At 49.7% G+C, this 13,940-nt stretch overlaps 2 protein-coding genes across 9 annotated transcripts in view; one reads left to right on the top strand and one right to left on the bottom strand.

The window, feature by feature from the left end:
• The window catches only part of CNOT1 (CCR4-NOT transcription complex, subunit 1), a 70,320-nt gene extending 69,525 nt beyond the window's left edge, over positions 1-795 (bottom strand). For all 7 annotated transcript variants that reach the window (XR_001363526.1, XM_005873493.2, XM_005873495.2 and 4 more), the window contains exon 1: positions 723-795. The gene's annotated coding sequence lies outside the window, so the exon portion shown is untranslated. The remainder of the gene's footprint in view (positions 1-722) is intronic.
• A 33-nt stretch (positions 796-828) lies between these two features.
• Positions 829-13,940, top strand: part of LOC102261496 (gamma-glutamylaminecyclotransferase-like) — a 22,934-nt gene continuing 9,822 nt past the window's right edge. Inside the window, exon 1 of one of the 2 annotated variants that reach the window (XM_005873499.2) lies at positions 829-921. The gene's annotated coding sequence lies outside the window, so the exon portion shown is untranslated. Of the gene's footprint in view, positions 922-7,109; positions 7,115-13,940 lie in introns of those variants that run through there. The other variant, XM_014545535.1, reaches the window with a different exon arrangement.

Genomic DNA, 13,940 nt, shown 5'->3' with positions numbered 1-13,940 from the left:
TTGTGTCCTGTTTCTTTGTCTCCGCATTTTTTATGCTTTCTCGGTGCACCCCCTTGTGGTCTTTGTGCGCAGTCTTGTTGTAGTTAAGCCTTGATTGTTGTAGGTAATACTGGGGGGGGATTTGACCTCCAGGCCAACTGGCTCAAGCGGCTCCGGCGACGCTGGACACAGGAAACTCCTGGGTCCCCGACTCTGGCTCTCCTCGACCCCCCTCTTCGGTTAACTCCGCTTGTTTCTCGACAAAATGGCGCCGGAGGTCGCGCGCTCACGTCGCGGCCTTTCCCCTCCCCGTTCTCATTTCATCATTCGCTGCCCGCTCGCGGAGGGACGGTCCCGGCAGCGGCCAATGAGTGCAGCCCGGCCGGAGCCCCCACCCAATCACCGTCGGGTGCCCGCGGGTTTCAACCAATCCCACACTATCCCTGGCCGAAGTCAAGGAAGAAACCCAAGCTCCTGCTAGCAACGACCAATCCGGGCGCCGACTCCGCGGGCTCGGGCCAATGGCCGCTCGCCAGTCCCCAGGGACCGAATCGGAGCCTTCGCGCCTGCGCCCCGACCGAGGGCCAATGGGAAGACGCGCAGAACTTCGATTTGGGGTTTCTTCGACTTCCCACCTGCCCCGAGAAACAATAAATAAGGGAGGGGGGGGCCCGTAAACCCTCGCCACTCTGCGCGGGAACTAGTTTGAGTTCGAGGGAAACCTCCTTCCGTCACTCTCCTACCTCTTTCGAAGTGTCAAATCCAGCAGACTGCGGGGCTTCCCACGCTTAAACATTCCCCTCCCCTCGGGTCCCCCTGGCGTGGAACACCAGCCATCAAAAAGCAAGCCAACCTGTAACTAAAAGGGGTGACGCTCGGCATCCCGGGATACATTAGTGATGCCCCCCTGTTCCCCCGCCCGCCGGACTCGTGTCGCAAAAGGTATGTCTCTTCTTCCGTCACTTACGGCGCCCTAGGGGGAGCAGTTGCATGCTGGGAAATGTAGTCTCCTAGGCGCCACTTTACATCAAGACAACTTTTTCTTCTACTTTTGCCTGTTAAAGAAGGGATGCATTACAGAGAGGTAGGAAGCTAAGGTTCTCTTTTTGGCTTACGACTTGTAAGCGGTATCAGAAAGGATACCTAAGCTCTTTACTCTCAGGGGAAAAGCACAGAAACGTATCTTTGGCTATAATGTATTATATATATAGTAGATGGTAGGGTTTTATGGTCATAACTTTTGAAAAAACCTATCCTCCTCATCATCCCCCCACCAACACCACCTCCCGTTCTAAGGCTAGGCTCAGAAGCACTACCTTTTGTGCCTAAAAATACCTTTTTTCTTTAATTGTGGTAAAAACACAACATAAGATTTACCATCTTAACCATTTTCAAGTATACCATACATTAATTAGTGTTAACTACATGCATATTGGTGTGCAACTGAACTTGTTCGTGTTGTAAAACTAAAACTCTAGGCCTGGCTGGGTAGCTCAGTTAGATCCTTCTTCGGGTACCCCAAGGTTCCGGGTTCGGTTCCGGTCAGGGCACATACGGGAATTATCCAATGAATTGCATAGATCAGTGGAATAACAAATCAATGTTTCTTTCTCTTCTTTTCTCTCTCTCCAAAAATAAAAAGAAGTTCAAAAAAACAACAAACAAAAAATTTGTTTCCTTCCTCCAGTTCCTGACACACACTGTTCTACTTTCTATTTATAATAGAGTTTGAGTCCTTCAGATACTTTGGAATCGTGCACTATTTGTCTTTTTGTGACTGGCTTATTTCACCTAAATATACTTTTTTATACCTGTCTTTCCTTGGTTAGAGGCCAACTCTTTCAGCAAATATTTACTGAGTGTCTTGTGTTTTCAGCAACTGAATGAGACCCAGTAACCCTACATATAGGGAGCGCAAAGATTGCTTCAGTCTCATTCCTAGCTGTATTCCCAGCACCTAGCACTGTGCCTGGCACATGGTAGACATATGAGCAAAGAAATGTCGAGAAATCGGGAGAAATGGACTTACAACATTATAATGTTACTGGTAAAAGGCCCATTAAACAGACCAAGGATGAGGAATAAGGCCCATCTATTCATTGTTGCTGTGTGAAATTGCTAAAACCTCTATAGATAGCCCTGGTTGGTTTGGCTCAGTGGATAGAGCATCGGCCTGTGGACACCACAACTGACAGCAATGGTTATCCCGGGGGAGGGAAGTGGAATGAGGAAGGGTAAAGGGAACTTTTGCTTTTTACTCCATATGTTACTGTCCTCTTTGAACTTTTTACGAAGAGGATCTATTCATGTTTTATTTGTGTAATTTAAAATATTTTGTTTTTAAAAAACGCACAGAATGTGATACCCATAACGGTCAACTATCCAAGGTCAACTCTGTCATTCTACAACTAGTTCAGGTCCCAAATGCAGATCTCCTAAAACAAGATGTGTCGAGATAAAGCTGAGTTGCCTTTTCCCACTTCAGCCTCTCTTGGCCAAGAAAGTGCTTTGCCACTTTATACTGAAGTTGCTCCGAGAGACCCTGGAGCCCACTGCCAGCCCCTCCCCCAGAGCTGCACCAACAACACTCCAGGATTTCACCTGCCTTGGGGCCTTAACCAAATACTTGCAGGATTCCACAGTCGGCTGAAGATCAAAGTCCTTCAACTGTGTGTTTAGAATTCATGGTGGCATGCCCTGGCCAGGTGGCTCAGTTGGTTGGAGCTCCTCCAGTACATCAAAAGGCTGCAGGTTTGATTCCTGGTCAGGGCACGTACCTAGGTTGTGTGTTTGATCCCCCTGGAGGCAATGATGGATATTTCTGTCACATCAATGTTCCTCTCTCTCTCTCCCTCCCCTCCCTTCCTCTCTCTAAAATCAATTTAAAAAAAACATATCCTCGGGTGAGGATAAAAAGATAGATAGATAGATAGATAGATAGATAGATAGATAGATAGGTGATAGATAGATGGTAGATAGATAGATAGATGATAGATAGATAGAATTCATGGCAGTGTGTATCCTTGCTGGAAAGCAAAGAGGCTGCTTACAAACTGGAAAGGGTATGGAAACCACCTGGTGCACTTTTTTCGTTTTACTGAATGACGTAGTTCGAAATCACAGCCAGACCAACTATTTTACTAGAGACCTTCACGAAGGATTCACAGAATCACCTTTTAACTCAGCAGTTATGTGCCCTGAGGTTCAAACATATTTAGAAACAGCTGTTAATTACTCACCTGCTTCCAGTCCTCAGTTAATTGTGCATCCAAGATTCTGGAAGAGCTTGATAAACTCTTTTCAGTGTTTCCTAAAATAGCCTGGAGAGGGAAATGTAGGTGCCGGGGAAACAACAGCTTCAGGGAATTGGGTTGGGGTGGAGGTAAAAATACTAGAAGAAAAAGGACTTGGAGACGTTGAGATCTGTGCAAGTTATGTTCTAAAATGCTTGGAGGTGCCTGGGAGAAGGGTGAGCAGAAATACAAGACCTTACTAGTCTGTGTTCCTGTTTTTCAGTCCCATGTATCAGATGAGGCAGTGACTACAATTTACAATAGTTTTGACGACCATCTAATCTCTGTCCTAGCCAAAGCCACTCATGGACAGCCTAACTCTAAATTCTGATCTCTTCCCAGCGCCGTACTGCTGCCAAGCCTTCTGACTCCCTGGGCACGTGGGCTTCGGTGTGACTTTGATGGCTCTGTGCTGAGGAGAGGACATCTAGGCATGAGTATTGCAAAAAGCCTGCGGAGAAATCCCAAAACCCAAGACCTAAACTGGGCTGTGGCCCTAATTCTCTGAGTAACCTTGGAAAAGTCACTTCCCCTCCCTGAACTATTTTATCATTATTATTATTATTATTATTATTATTAAATATATATATTTTTTATTTCAGAGAGGAAGGAAGAAGAGAGAGATAGAAACATCAATGATAAGAATCATTGATCAGCTGCCTCCTGCACCCTCCCTACTGGGAATCGAGCCTGCAACTCGGGCATGTGCCCTTGACCAGACTCGAACCTGGGATTCTTCGGTGCGCAGGCCAACGCTCTATCCACTGAGCCAAACCGGCTAGGGCCTGAATCTCTTTTTCCCTCTTCACTGTTCTGGTGATACTGGACAGGCATTACGTGGCTCCCAGATTGTGGACTGTGAACTTTTAGGAAGCCATGGACTTACTGTGGGGCCCTGGAATTCTTCTATGCATGAGTTGTTGTTTTTTAAGTCAAACAATCTAGTCTAAAAGTACAACTTTCCATGCTTTATCTCATCCACAACTCAGGACCCTGTGACCTAGAGACTGAGTTATATGCCCCATTTTACAGATCATAAAAGTGAGGCTTAGAGAGGTGAGTCACTTACTTGCCCTAGGCCACATCCCCAGTCATGGCAGAGCAAGCTGACTCCCAGCTCACATTCTCAGCCACCGCCCTAAGCTGTGCTCTGGAAAGCCCCCGGCCTAGGTGACCTCCCGGTTGTAATGTTCAACGGCCCATTAGTCAGTAACCAGATGGTTTCCCACCAAGCGATGTGATGCACTCAGTGAGGCAGGCTCTGAGAACACTGCTGTGTGTTTGGTGTTTTCCGGCTGAGTTTACATTTGAGGTCTTACATTCTCTCCTGGAAAAGGAAAGTGAGAGAAGCAGATTGGGGTTGGGGAATGGGAGACTCCAGCCTCTGGGAAACCCTACCAGCAGCTGAGGAAATTCCCAAGAAGGAGCCTGAGCAGGTCAGTGTGGGGCACCATGGGTCCTGAGCTTTGTGCACAAGAGATAGAGGCCGAATAGGACTAGTAGTTGCCTTGATAGCATCTGTTTCTGTAGAGCAGTGGTTCTCCAAGCGTCGTCCCCTGACCAGCAGCAGCTGCATCATCTGGGAACCTGATAGAGTGGCAGAGAGGGGGGTACATTCCAGCCAAGAGCTAAGCCTCTGATCCCCGTATCTTTAGGCATCTTTGAGGAATTGAAAGACCAGGAAGGCTGGAGCCCAGAGGTATCCAGCGACCTGCCCCACCCCCCTGATAGCATCTGTTTCTGTAGAGCAGTGGTTCTCCAAGCCTAGTCCCCTGACCAGCAGCAGCTGCACCATCCGGGAACCTGATAGAGGGGCAGAGAGGGGGTACATTCCAGCCAAGAGCTAAGCCTCTGACCCCCGTATCTTTAGGCATCTTTGAGGAATTGAAAGACCAGGAAGGCTGGAGCCCAGAGGTATCCAGCGACCTGCCCCACCCCCCTGCCTTCAGGGTCAACCCTGTATCCTAAGGGCTCTGGGAAGCCTTTGAAGGGTTGGGTGCCCAGTGGAAGAAATTGCTGGGGGACTAACCAGGAAGCTACTGCAGGAGACCAGGAGAGGTGGTGGCCTTGAGAATAGAGGCGAGTGGAGCCCAGAGATGTGGGAGGTGGAAGTGTAGGGCTTTGGCCACGGGTGGAATATGAAAGGTGAAGGAGAAAAAGTGGATTGTCTGCCAATGGGTGCCTCCCCGCCATGAAGCAGGGAAACTGGAGGAGCAGGTTTGGGGGCAGAGATGGTGAGTTCAGTTTTGAGTTGAAGGTGCCTGTGGTTCACCCAAATGGAGAAGTTGAGTGCCCCCCCTCCCCCCCATAGGCCAAAGCTGTGCTGGTGGAGAATGGAGTCACTGCCCGGCGGGTGGCCCTGGGGGAGCCTTCAGAGAGCAGAAGTCCTGGGCCCTGAGCAAAGCTGTGCTTATGGGTCTGCAGCTCCTGGGAGCCGTCCAGCCCCTGGGGCCTGAGGACTGCTGGAGGCTGAGTAGGGACCAGAGGCCGGGACATTTATCCTTAAAAGAGAGTAAGAACATATTTAGACTACTAAAGGCTTTTTACTATAACCCTTTTTTATTTTTCTGTTAATCCTCATCCAAGGATATTTTTCCATTGTTTTTTAGAGAGAATAGAAGAGAGAGAGAGAGAGAGAAACATCCATGTGTGAGAGACACATTGACTGGTTGCCTCCCACACTCATCCCCACCAGGGCTGGGGATGAGCCTGCAACCAAGGTAAGTGCCCTTGACTGGAATGGAACCCAGGGCCCTTTTGAGCAGTGGAGCAAGGAGGGGATTGACAAGGCCTTGGGCTGTGTGATAGGGCTGTGCGACTTTGGACAGAACCATTTTTGAGGAGGGAGGGGGCAGAAGCCAGATTGGAGTGGGCTTCCCAGTTGAGAGAGGGAAGCCGTAGCTGGAGGGGAAGGGAGGGTTTTTTCCTTTCTTCTTTTTTTAAGATGGAGAGATTGGATCACATTTAAATGCTAATAAAGTCCTTTTGATGTGATCTGGGTGGAGCTCAGCTCTAGATAGCTGGAGGGACAAAGTCTCCTTCTTTGTTTCCCTAAAGAAATACCCGGGCTTTGATCTTCTCTCCAGCCCCCCTCCTGCGGACCGGGCTGTTCTACTCCCAGGCAGAATCTGTCCAGTGCCAGCCCCCCTGGAGGGCACTGGGACCCACTCTTCCCCAGGCTGCTCATTCCTACCCCCCACCGTGCCACCCAGGCCTCCTCAGGGTTCTCCCTTCCCCCGGGGGCACCATGTCCTCCCTGGCTGCTTCGGGGCCTCCACAAACCTCCACCCAGGAATTTGCAAGCCAGGCCAGTGTCCTGCTGTGGGCAAGGGCACAGAGGTCGTTGCGCAGCATTTCCAGGTAGAAAGGGGCCCTGGTACTGAGGACTAACCTGGGACCTGCGGGGAGCAGCCGCTGAGGATGCCCGGGCAGGCGGGTCTATTCTGAGACACTGGGATCTGGAACGCCCGAGGCCCCCTTTCAACCCTGCCTTCCACCCTGCAAGAAGTTGCCACTTAGCCAGGAGCCGACACATCTACAGCAATTGGAAGCAGAGGCTCGCTCCCGGTCGGTCTCGGCTTCCAATTGCAATAGGTGCCTCTCTCTTGTCCATTTCTTTGTTCAACAAATATTTGAGGCCCTGGTGGGGTAGCTCAGTTGGTTAGAGCCGGACCTGCGGGGAGCAGCCGCTGAGGATGCCCGGGCAGGCGGGTCTATTCTGAGACACTGGGATCTGGAACGCCCGAGGCCCCCTTTCAACCCTGCCTTCCACCCCGCAAGAAGTTGCCACTTAGCCAGGAGCCGACACATCTACAGCAATTGGAAGCAGAGGCTCGCTCCCCGTCGGTCTCGGCTTCCAATTGCAATAGGTGCCTCTCTCTTGTCCATTTCTTTGTTCAACAAATATTGGAGGCCCTGGTGGGGTAGCTCAGTTGGTTAGAGCGTCATCCAGATACACCAAGGTTTCCGGTTTGATCTGCAGTCAGGTCACATGCAAGAATCAACCATAAACGTAACCAATGGAGACAGACAGTAAGGGGGTGGGAGTGGCCGGGGAGAGGTCAATGGGGGCAAAAGGAGACATATGTAATACTTTAAACCGGTGGTTCTCAACCTTCCTAATGCCGCGACCCTTTAATATAGTTCTGGAGGCCCTGGTGGGGTAGCTCAGTTGGTTAGAGCGTCATCCAGATACACCAAGGTTTCCGGTTTGATCTGCAGTCAGGTCACATGCAAGAATCAACCATAAAAGTAACCAATGGAGACAGTAAGGGGGTGGGAGTGGCGGGGAGAGGTCAATGGGGGCAAAAGGAGACATATGTAATACTTTAAACTAAAGAATTTAAATTAAAAAAAAAATGAATCAATAGCCCTGGCCAGTTTGGCTCCATGGCTAAAGTGTCGGCCCAGGGACGGAAGGGTCTCAGGTTCGAGTTCCAGTCAAGAGCACGTACCTTTATTGCAGGTTCTCCAGCCCTGGGTGGGAGCACGTGCAGGAGCCAACCAATTGATGTGTCTCTGTCACATTGATGTTTCTCTCTCTCTCCCTCTCCTCCCTCCTATCTATCTCCTTCCCTCCCTCCCTTCCACTCTCTCTAGAAATCAATGGAGAAAATATCCTCGGGTGAGGATTAAAAACAATAGAGTCAACCAGTGAGTGCATAAATAAGTGGAACAACAAATTGCTGTTCCTCTCGAAATCGATCTTGCATTTAAAGGGGGGATTAGCAATAATAAATAAGTAATGTGGGTAGTAAAGGTGCGGTGAAAGGTAATGAAGCAGAAGCAGCCCTGCTGGAGGGTTGAGCAGCTCTGTTTGTTTGGGAAGACCTCTCTGGTAGAGGATCTAGGCCAGCGGTTCTCAACCTGTGGGCCGCGACCCCTTTGGGGGTCGAACGACCCTTTCACAGGGGTCGCCTCAGACCATCGGAAAACACATATATAATTACATATTGTTTTTGTGATTAATCACTATGCTTTAATTATGTTCAATTTGTAACAATGAAATTGGGGGTCACCACCACATGAGGGACTGTATTAAAGGGTCGCGGCATTAGGAAGGTTGAGAACCACTGATTCTAGGCAGAGAACTAAATGGAGGGAGGGGGAAGCCAGGCAGAGATCTGGTGGCAGAGGGTTCCAAGCAGGGGACCAGGATATGCAAAGGCCCTGAGGCTGAAGTTTGGGGAGTCTGCAGATGAGCCTGAAGCAGAGCAGTGGTGGAGGAAGAGAGTGGTAGAATATGAGGTCAGAGGAGCCAGAACTGTGGGGCCCTGTGGGCCGTGGTGAGGGCTGTGGCTTTCATCCTGGTAAAAAGTGCAGCCATAGGGAATTTTGAGCTGAGGATATGAGCTGACCTAGTTTTGAAAGGCGGCTGCAAGGAGAGACTCTAGGAGAGTGAGGGTGGCAGCAGGAATCTCCAAATTAGAAGGATGTTGTAATAGTCCAGGCCAGAGATGATGTGGGTTAGACTAGTTGCAAAGGTGGAGAGCAGCCCTAGCTGGTTTGGCTCAGTGGACAGAGCGTCAGACTGCAGACTGAAGGGTCCTGAGTTCAATTCCTGGTGAGGGCACATGCCCGGGTTGTGGGCTCAATCCCCAGTAGGGGGTGTGCAGGAGGAAGCCGATCAATGATTCTCTCTCATCATTGATGTTTCTATCTCTCCCTTCCTCTCTGAAATCAATAAGAATTTTTTTTTTTAAAAGGTGGCAAGAAGCATTACCTGTACATAATGATGTTAAAGAACAAAAATTCAATCCAGCAAATTGGAAGATGTCATTGGCTTCATTGAGCAATTCACGAATCAGGCAGCATCCCATCCTGCAAGTATAGAGGAGCCCTGGAGAGGCTGTTCAATGGGAACAGGATGGAAGGCTATTATGGGCAGAAACTGGGTGGGACAAGAAAGTTATTAGCAAAAGAAAAGAAAGGATTGCCCTGGCAGGTGTGGCTCAGTTGGTTGAGCTCCTCCCATGCACCAAGAGGTCACCAGTTCAGTTCCCGGTCAGGGCACATCCCCGGGTTGCAGGCTTGATCCCCAGTAGGGGGTGTGCAGGAGGCAGCCCATCAATGTTTCTCTCTCCCTCTCTCTCCTCCCTTCCTCTCTCTAAAATCAATTTCAAACAAAGAAAAGAAAGGATTGTTTCAGGCAAGGTTACCTGCCCTCATACCTCAGCTTCCTGGGGAGAGGGAGCAGGGACGGAGAGGACCCACTGACACATTACCTCCTCATACTGACCAGAAAACTCCAGGCTGATCAATTAGGAGTACATTCCTGGAGAAGTTAGAAACTGCAGTTTAGGGTCAGGTATTCAGTCTTGGTTTCACGTCACAGGCTTTAGCATAAGTGACTCCATGTTGGGCCTGTGGTTTTCTCTTTCACGATAATTATTTCCAAAACATAGGGCACAGCCTTCACCGTCTCACATCCCAGACAGACTGGGTATGTCAGGGTGGTATGGCCATAGACCTCAATAAGTTTAATTAAAGAAAAAAAAACTATTAGAGCTAATAAATAAATTTTAAAAATCATACAGTGCTAAAGTTTGCACAACTCACTTTTGTAATGAAATCAAAGCCCTCGACTAACTCTGTCTTTTGCATTCAGATATGCACACCCCCCTGGGAGGAAGAGACGGGGCTGTGACAGCAAATACTGCAGGAGGAACTGAGGACAGCCCTAGGTCACCAGGCAGAGAGAATGTTATCTCGGATGTGGATCAGGGCCTATCTACCTGCCTCGTGTTTTGCCGAGGGCTTTGTAGGTTTCTTCCTGATTAGGGCAGGGTAGGGACGGGGTTGAGGGGCCCTCTGAGATACTGTACTGCCAAGGAGACAAACCCTGCCCTAGGACACAAAACAATCTGAATTCTAGTCCACACGCTGCCTCTCATTGGCTGGAAGGCCCAAGAGTAAGTTTGTTTTCCTGAGAGATGGGGATACGAATGCCTATTCTGAACAATAAAACTAAGTCTGCAGTACACCAATTTGATTTTTTTTAAATGTGTTTTTATTGATTTCAGAGAGGAAGGGAGAGGGAGAAAAAGATAGAAACATCAATGATGAGGGGGAATCATGGATTGACTGCCTCCTGCACGCCCCCTACTGGGGATCGAGCTGGCAACCCACGGGCACGTGCCCTGACTGGCAATCAAACAGTAACCTCTGGTTCATAGGTTGATGCTCAACCACTGAGCCACACCAGCCAAGCCACAATAAATTTAGTAAACATCCATCACTGCACATAGTTAAATTTTTTTGTGTGATGAGAACTTTTAAGATCGACTCCCTTAGCAACTTTGAAATATGCAATACAGTATTGTTCACTATCGTCACCATGCTGTACATTACATCCCCAGAATTACTCCTTTTATAAGTGGAAGTTTGTACCTTTTGACCACCTTCACTTATTTCCCCCAGAAATAAGATTTTTTTTAAAAAAATATATTTTTTTATTGATTTCAGAGAGGCAGAAAGAGGGAGAGAGAGATAGAAACATCAGTGATGAGAGAGAAGCATTGATCGGCTGCCTCCTGCACTCCCCACACTGGGGATCTAACCATGACCTCCTGGTTCATAGGTCGATGCTCAACCACTCAGCTATGCCAGCGGGCAGATTTTTTTTTTAGACAATAATGTGGACTCCACCAATCTGCCTGCCTCACCGGGTTCCTATAAACTGAATTGGGAGTGTGTGTGTGTGTATACAGCACTGTGCCCTGGGGCTCTGAGCTCCCCTACCCCCCGTTTTCCTTTCTCTGTGGCCAGCTGAGGAGGAGAGGGGTGCCCTCCTTCCAACCCTCATTGAGGCGAGGGGTGACTCACCGTAGTGAAGCCGCTGTCCCCTGTGTCACCGCACAAGTTGCAGGCACCCTCAGAGCAGCAGGAGGCGTTGACGGAGGCTCAGAGGCTGTGGGCAGAGAGCAGAGAGTCAGGCAGAGAGGGCGTGGGCCCCCTCGACTCACCTCCATTGCATGGCAGTCACCCCATTTCCTGCTGGATTGGTTACCCCTGATCAAGCTAAACTGGCCTGCCTGGTGGCTTCGCCTGCTTCTGGCCTAAGGATGGCAGAGAGCCACGTGCCTCAGCAATAGATGTGCCAAGGACTGGAAGGAGACGGGACTCACTCATTGCCAAGGAGGCCGTGGTAGTAACCAAAGTTGGTCAAAGTATCATCTTCCAGCTGCTCATTCCATTTCTCACTCCAAAGCTCTGAAACAGGACACATATAAGGGCTGAGAAGCCCCCTCTTAATATACCAGGTATATATAATTTTTAAATTGATTATATGTAATTTAAAAAAATAGATTTCTGAGAGGAAGGGAGAGGGGGATCTAACCATGGGGAGAGAGAGAGAGAGAGAGAGGGAGAGAGAGAGAGAGGGAGAGGGAGAGAAACATCAATGATAAAAGAGAATCATTGATCAGCTGCCTCCTGCACACCCCACATTGGAGATCAAGTCCACAACCCGGGTATGTGCTCTGACCGGGAATCGAACCGTGATCTCCTGGTTCATACGTCGATGCTCAACCACTGAGCCACACCAGCTAGGCTGAGAAGCCCCCACTTGCTGGTAACAGTGGTAATGTCTAACCATGATGCAGTGCTCACTGTGCCAGGCCCTGCTCTGAGCCCTTCACACTCATTGTCTCCTGTATCACCCTAACCCTGTGGAACAGGTACCATCGTGTACATTCCCATTTTACAGATGAGGAAACTGAGGCACAGAGAGAGGTGCAAGAGCTTGCTCAAAGCCACACAGCCAGTCAGTGGCAGAGCCAGAATTCAAACCCAGGTTGGTGCCACATGCAAGCCTACCCTCCAAGCCACCTGGCATACTACCTCCTGCAGGATGAACTCAGAATCTCAGAGAAGTTGACATCTTTCAGATTAGCCTTCCTTACAGACAGGGAAACAGGGTAGGGGGGGATAGGGATCAAGGTCAAGCTCTACCCTCCAAATATATTCCAATGTTTTCCATTGATCTCCATTTCCAGTGCTTTCATTCTAGTCCACGTGTCACTGTCATCTCTGCCTGGACCACCACAACAGGCCCTGCTGGTCTCCCTCCTTCTACTCTGCCCTCACTCCCCCAAATCCCATTCTCCTGCTGAAACCCCTCCAATAGAATCCTTCCCATGGCTTATGGCCCCCATGATCCTGCTCAGAAATGATGGTCAGATAGCTCACACCAAGTGCTCCCAAGATCCTAGTGCTTGGTGTGTATTCGCTTCCTTCATCCCTTCCACAACCTTATGGGGTAGGTCCTATGACTGGCATCCTATGTGACAGATGAGGGGAGGGAGGCACTGGACATGTAAAGGAACTTGGGCAACATCATGTAGCTGGGAAACGGGAGAGCTGGGATTTGAACCCGGCAGTCTGACTCTTAGTCACTACTCGGTACAGCTTGCTCAGTATCCAGGAGGGAGGCATTATTATTCTTAAAATATATATATATTAGCCTGGCCACATGACTCAGGGGTTGAGTGTCAACCTATGAACCAGAAGGTCATGGTTCGATTCCGGTTGGGGCACATGCCCGGGTTGCGGGCTGGATCCCCAGTGGTGGGTGTGCAAGGGGCGGGAATGTCAACCTATGAACCAGGAGGTCATGATTCAATCCCGGTTGAGGCACATGCCTGGGTTGTGGGCTGGATCCCAGTGGTGGGTGTGCAAGGGGCAGCCTATCAATGATTCTCTCTCATTGATGTTTCTATCTCTCTTTCCCTCTCCCTTCCTCTCTGAAATCAATTAAAAAAATACATATTTTTAAAAAGTGATCTTCTGGTACCATGTCCCAAGGTGGCCAGGTGGGGCCAGCTCCATGGCCCTGTGACCTGTGCAGTCACACAGGGGCGTGTGTTTAGAAAGCTCTCCCTATTGGTTGACTACTCTGCTGCCTTGAATTCTTAATCACTTTTGAACAAGGACCCCACAAATTATGTAGCAGGTCTTGGGGGCCAGGAAACAGGCCAGCTGCTTGGCCTCCCTTGCCCCTTCCCCCAGGAGGCCTGATTGGCAAGGGAGGTTAGCTTCCCTTGTGTTGGAGGGTCTTCAACTGAGGACCGAAGCTGCCTCGTCCTTGTAGCTGGTTCCTGGCCCGCCTTCAGCCCTGTCAGCCTTTTGTAAAAGGTTTGGGGTTGTGAGAGCCCTGAATTCCAACGGGAACCGTAGGGTTTCTAAGTCAGAAGGACCCCAGCAAATCCTCCCATGGAAAGGAAGAGAACCTGTGGCCCAGAGGGGGAAAGAGACCTGTATGAGGCTGCACAGCAAGTAGACTGCCAGAGCGATTCTTTCCTTACGGCCTGTACCCTCATACAGGGCCGAGGGGCCGGCAAGCAGAGAAGAGAGGAAGCACTCATTTAACGCTGGGCTGGGCCTTGGAAGACTTCTCTCTCATCTTAATTAAACTGTGAAGTTAGGTTTCAGCTCCTGGCAGGCAGGATCCATGAAGGCTGGGAGCAGCCTGCCTGCCTTGAAAGCCAAAACCAACCATAAGCTCCCTTTAAAATGATTTTTAAAAAAAGGAAAGGGGGGGGGGGACGACGACAAGAATTTAAAAAGGAAGGAAAACCCCAAAACCCAAACCTGACTCCCCAGCAGAGCACCTCGGCAGGCAGGATACTCTTGGGTGGAGTGGCTTGCCCTGGCCCCCACCCCGCCCCC

This window comes from Myotis brandtii, unplaced genomic scaffold (genome assembly GCF_000412655.1).
Source record: "Myotis brandtii unplaced genomic scaffold, ASM41265v1 scaffold411, whole genome shotgun sequence".
NCBI classification, from domain to species: Eukaryota; Metazoa; Chordata; class Mammalia; order Chiroptera; family Vespertilionidae; genus Myotis; species Myotis brandtii.
Note: the sequence above shows the minus strand (reverse complement) of the source record. Positions and strands in the feature narration are given on the sequence as shown.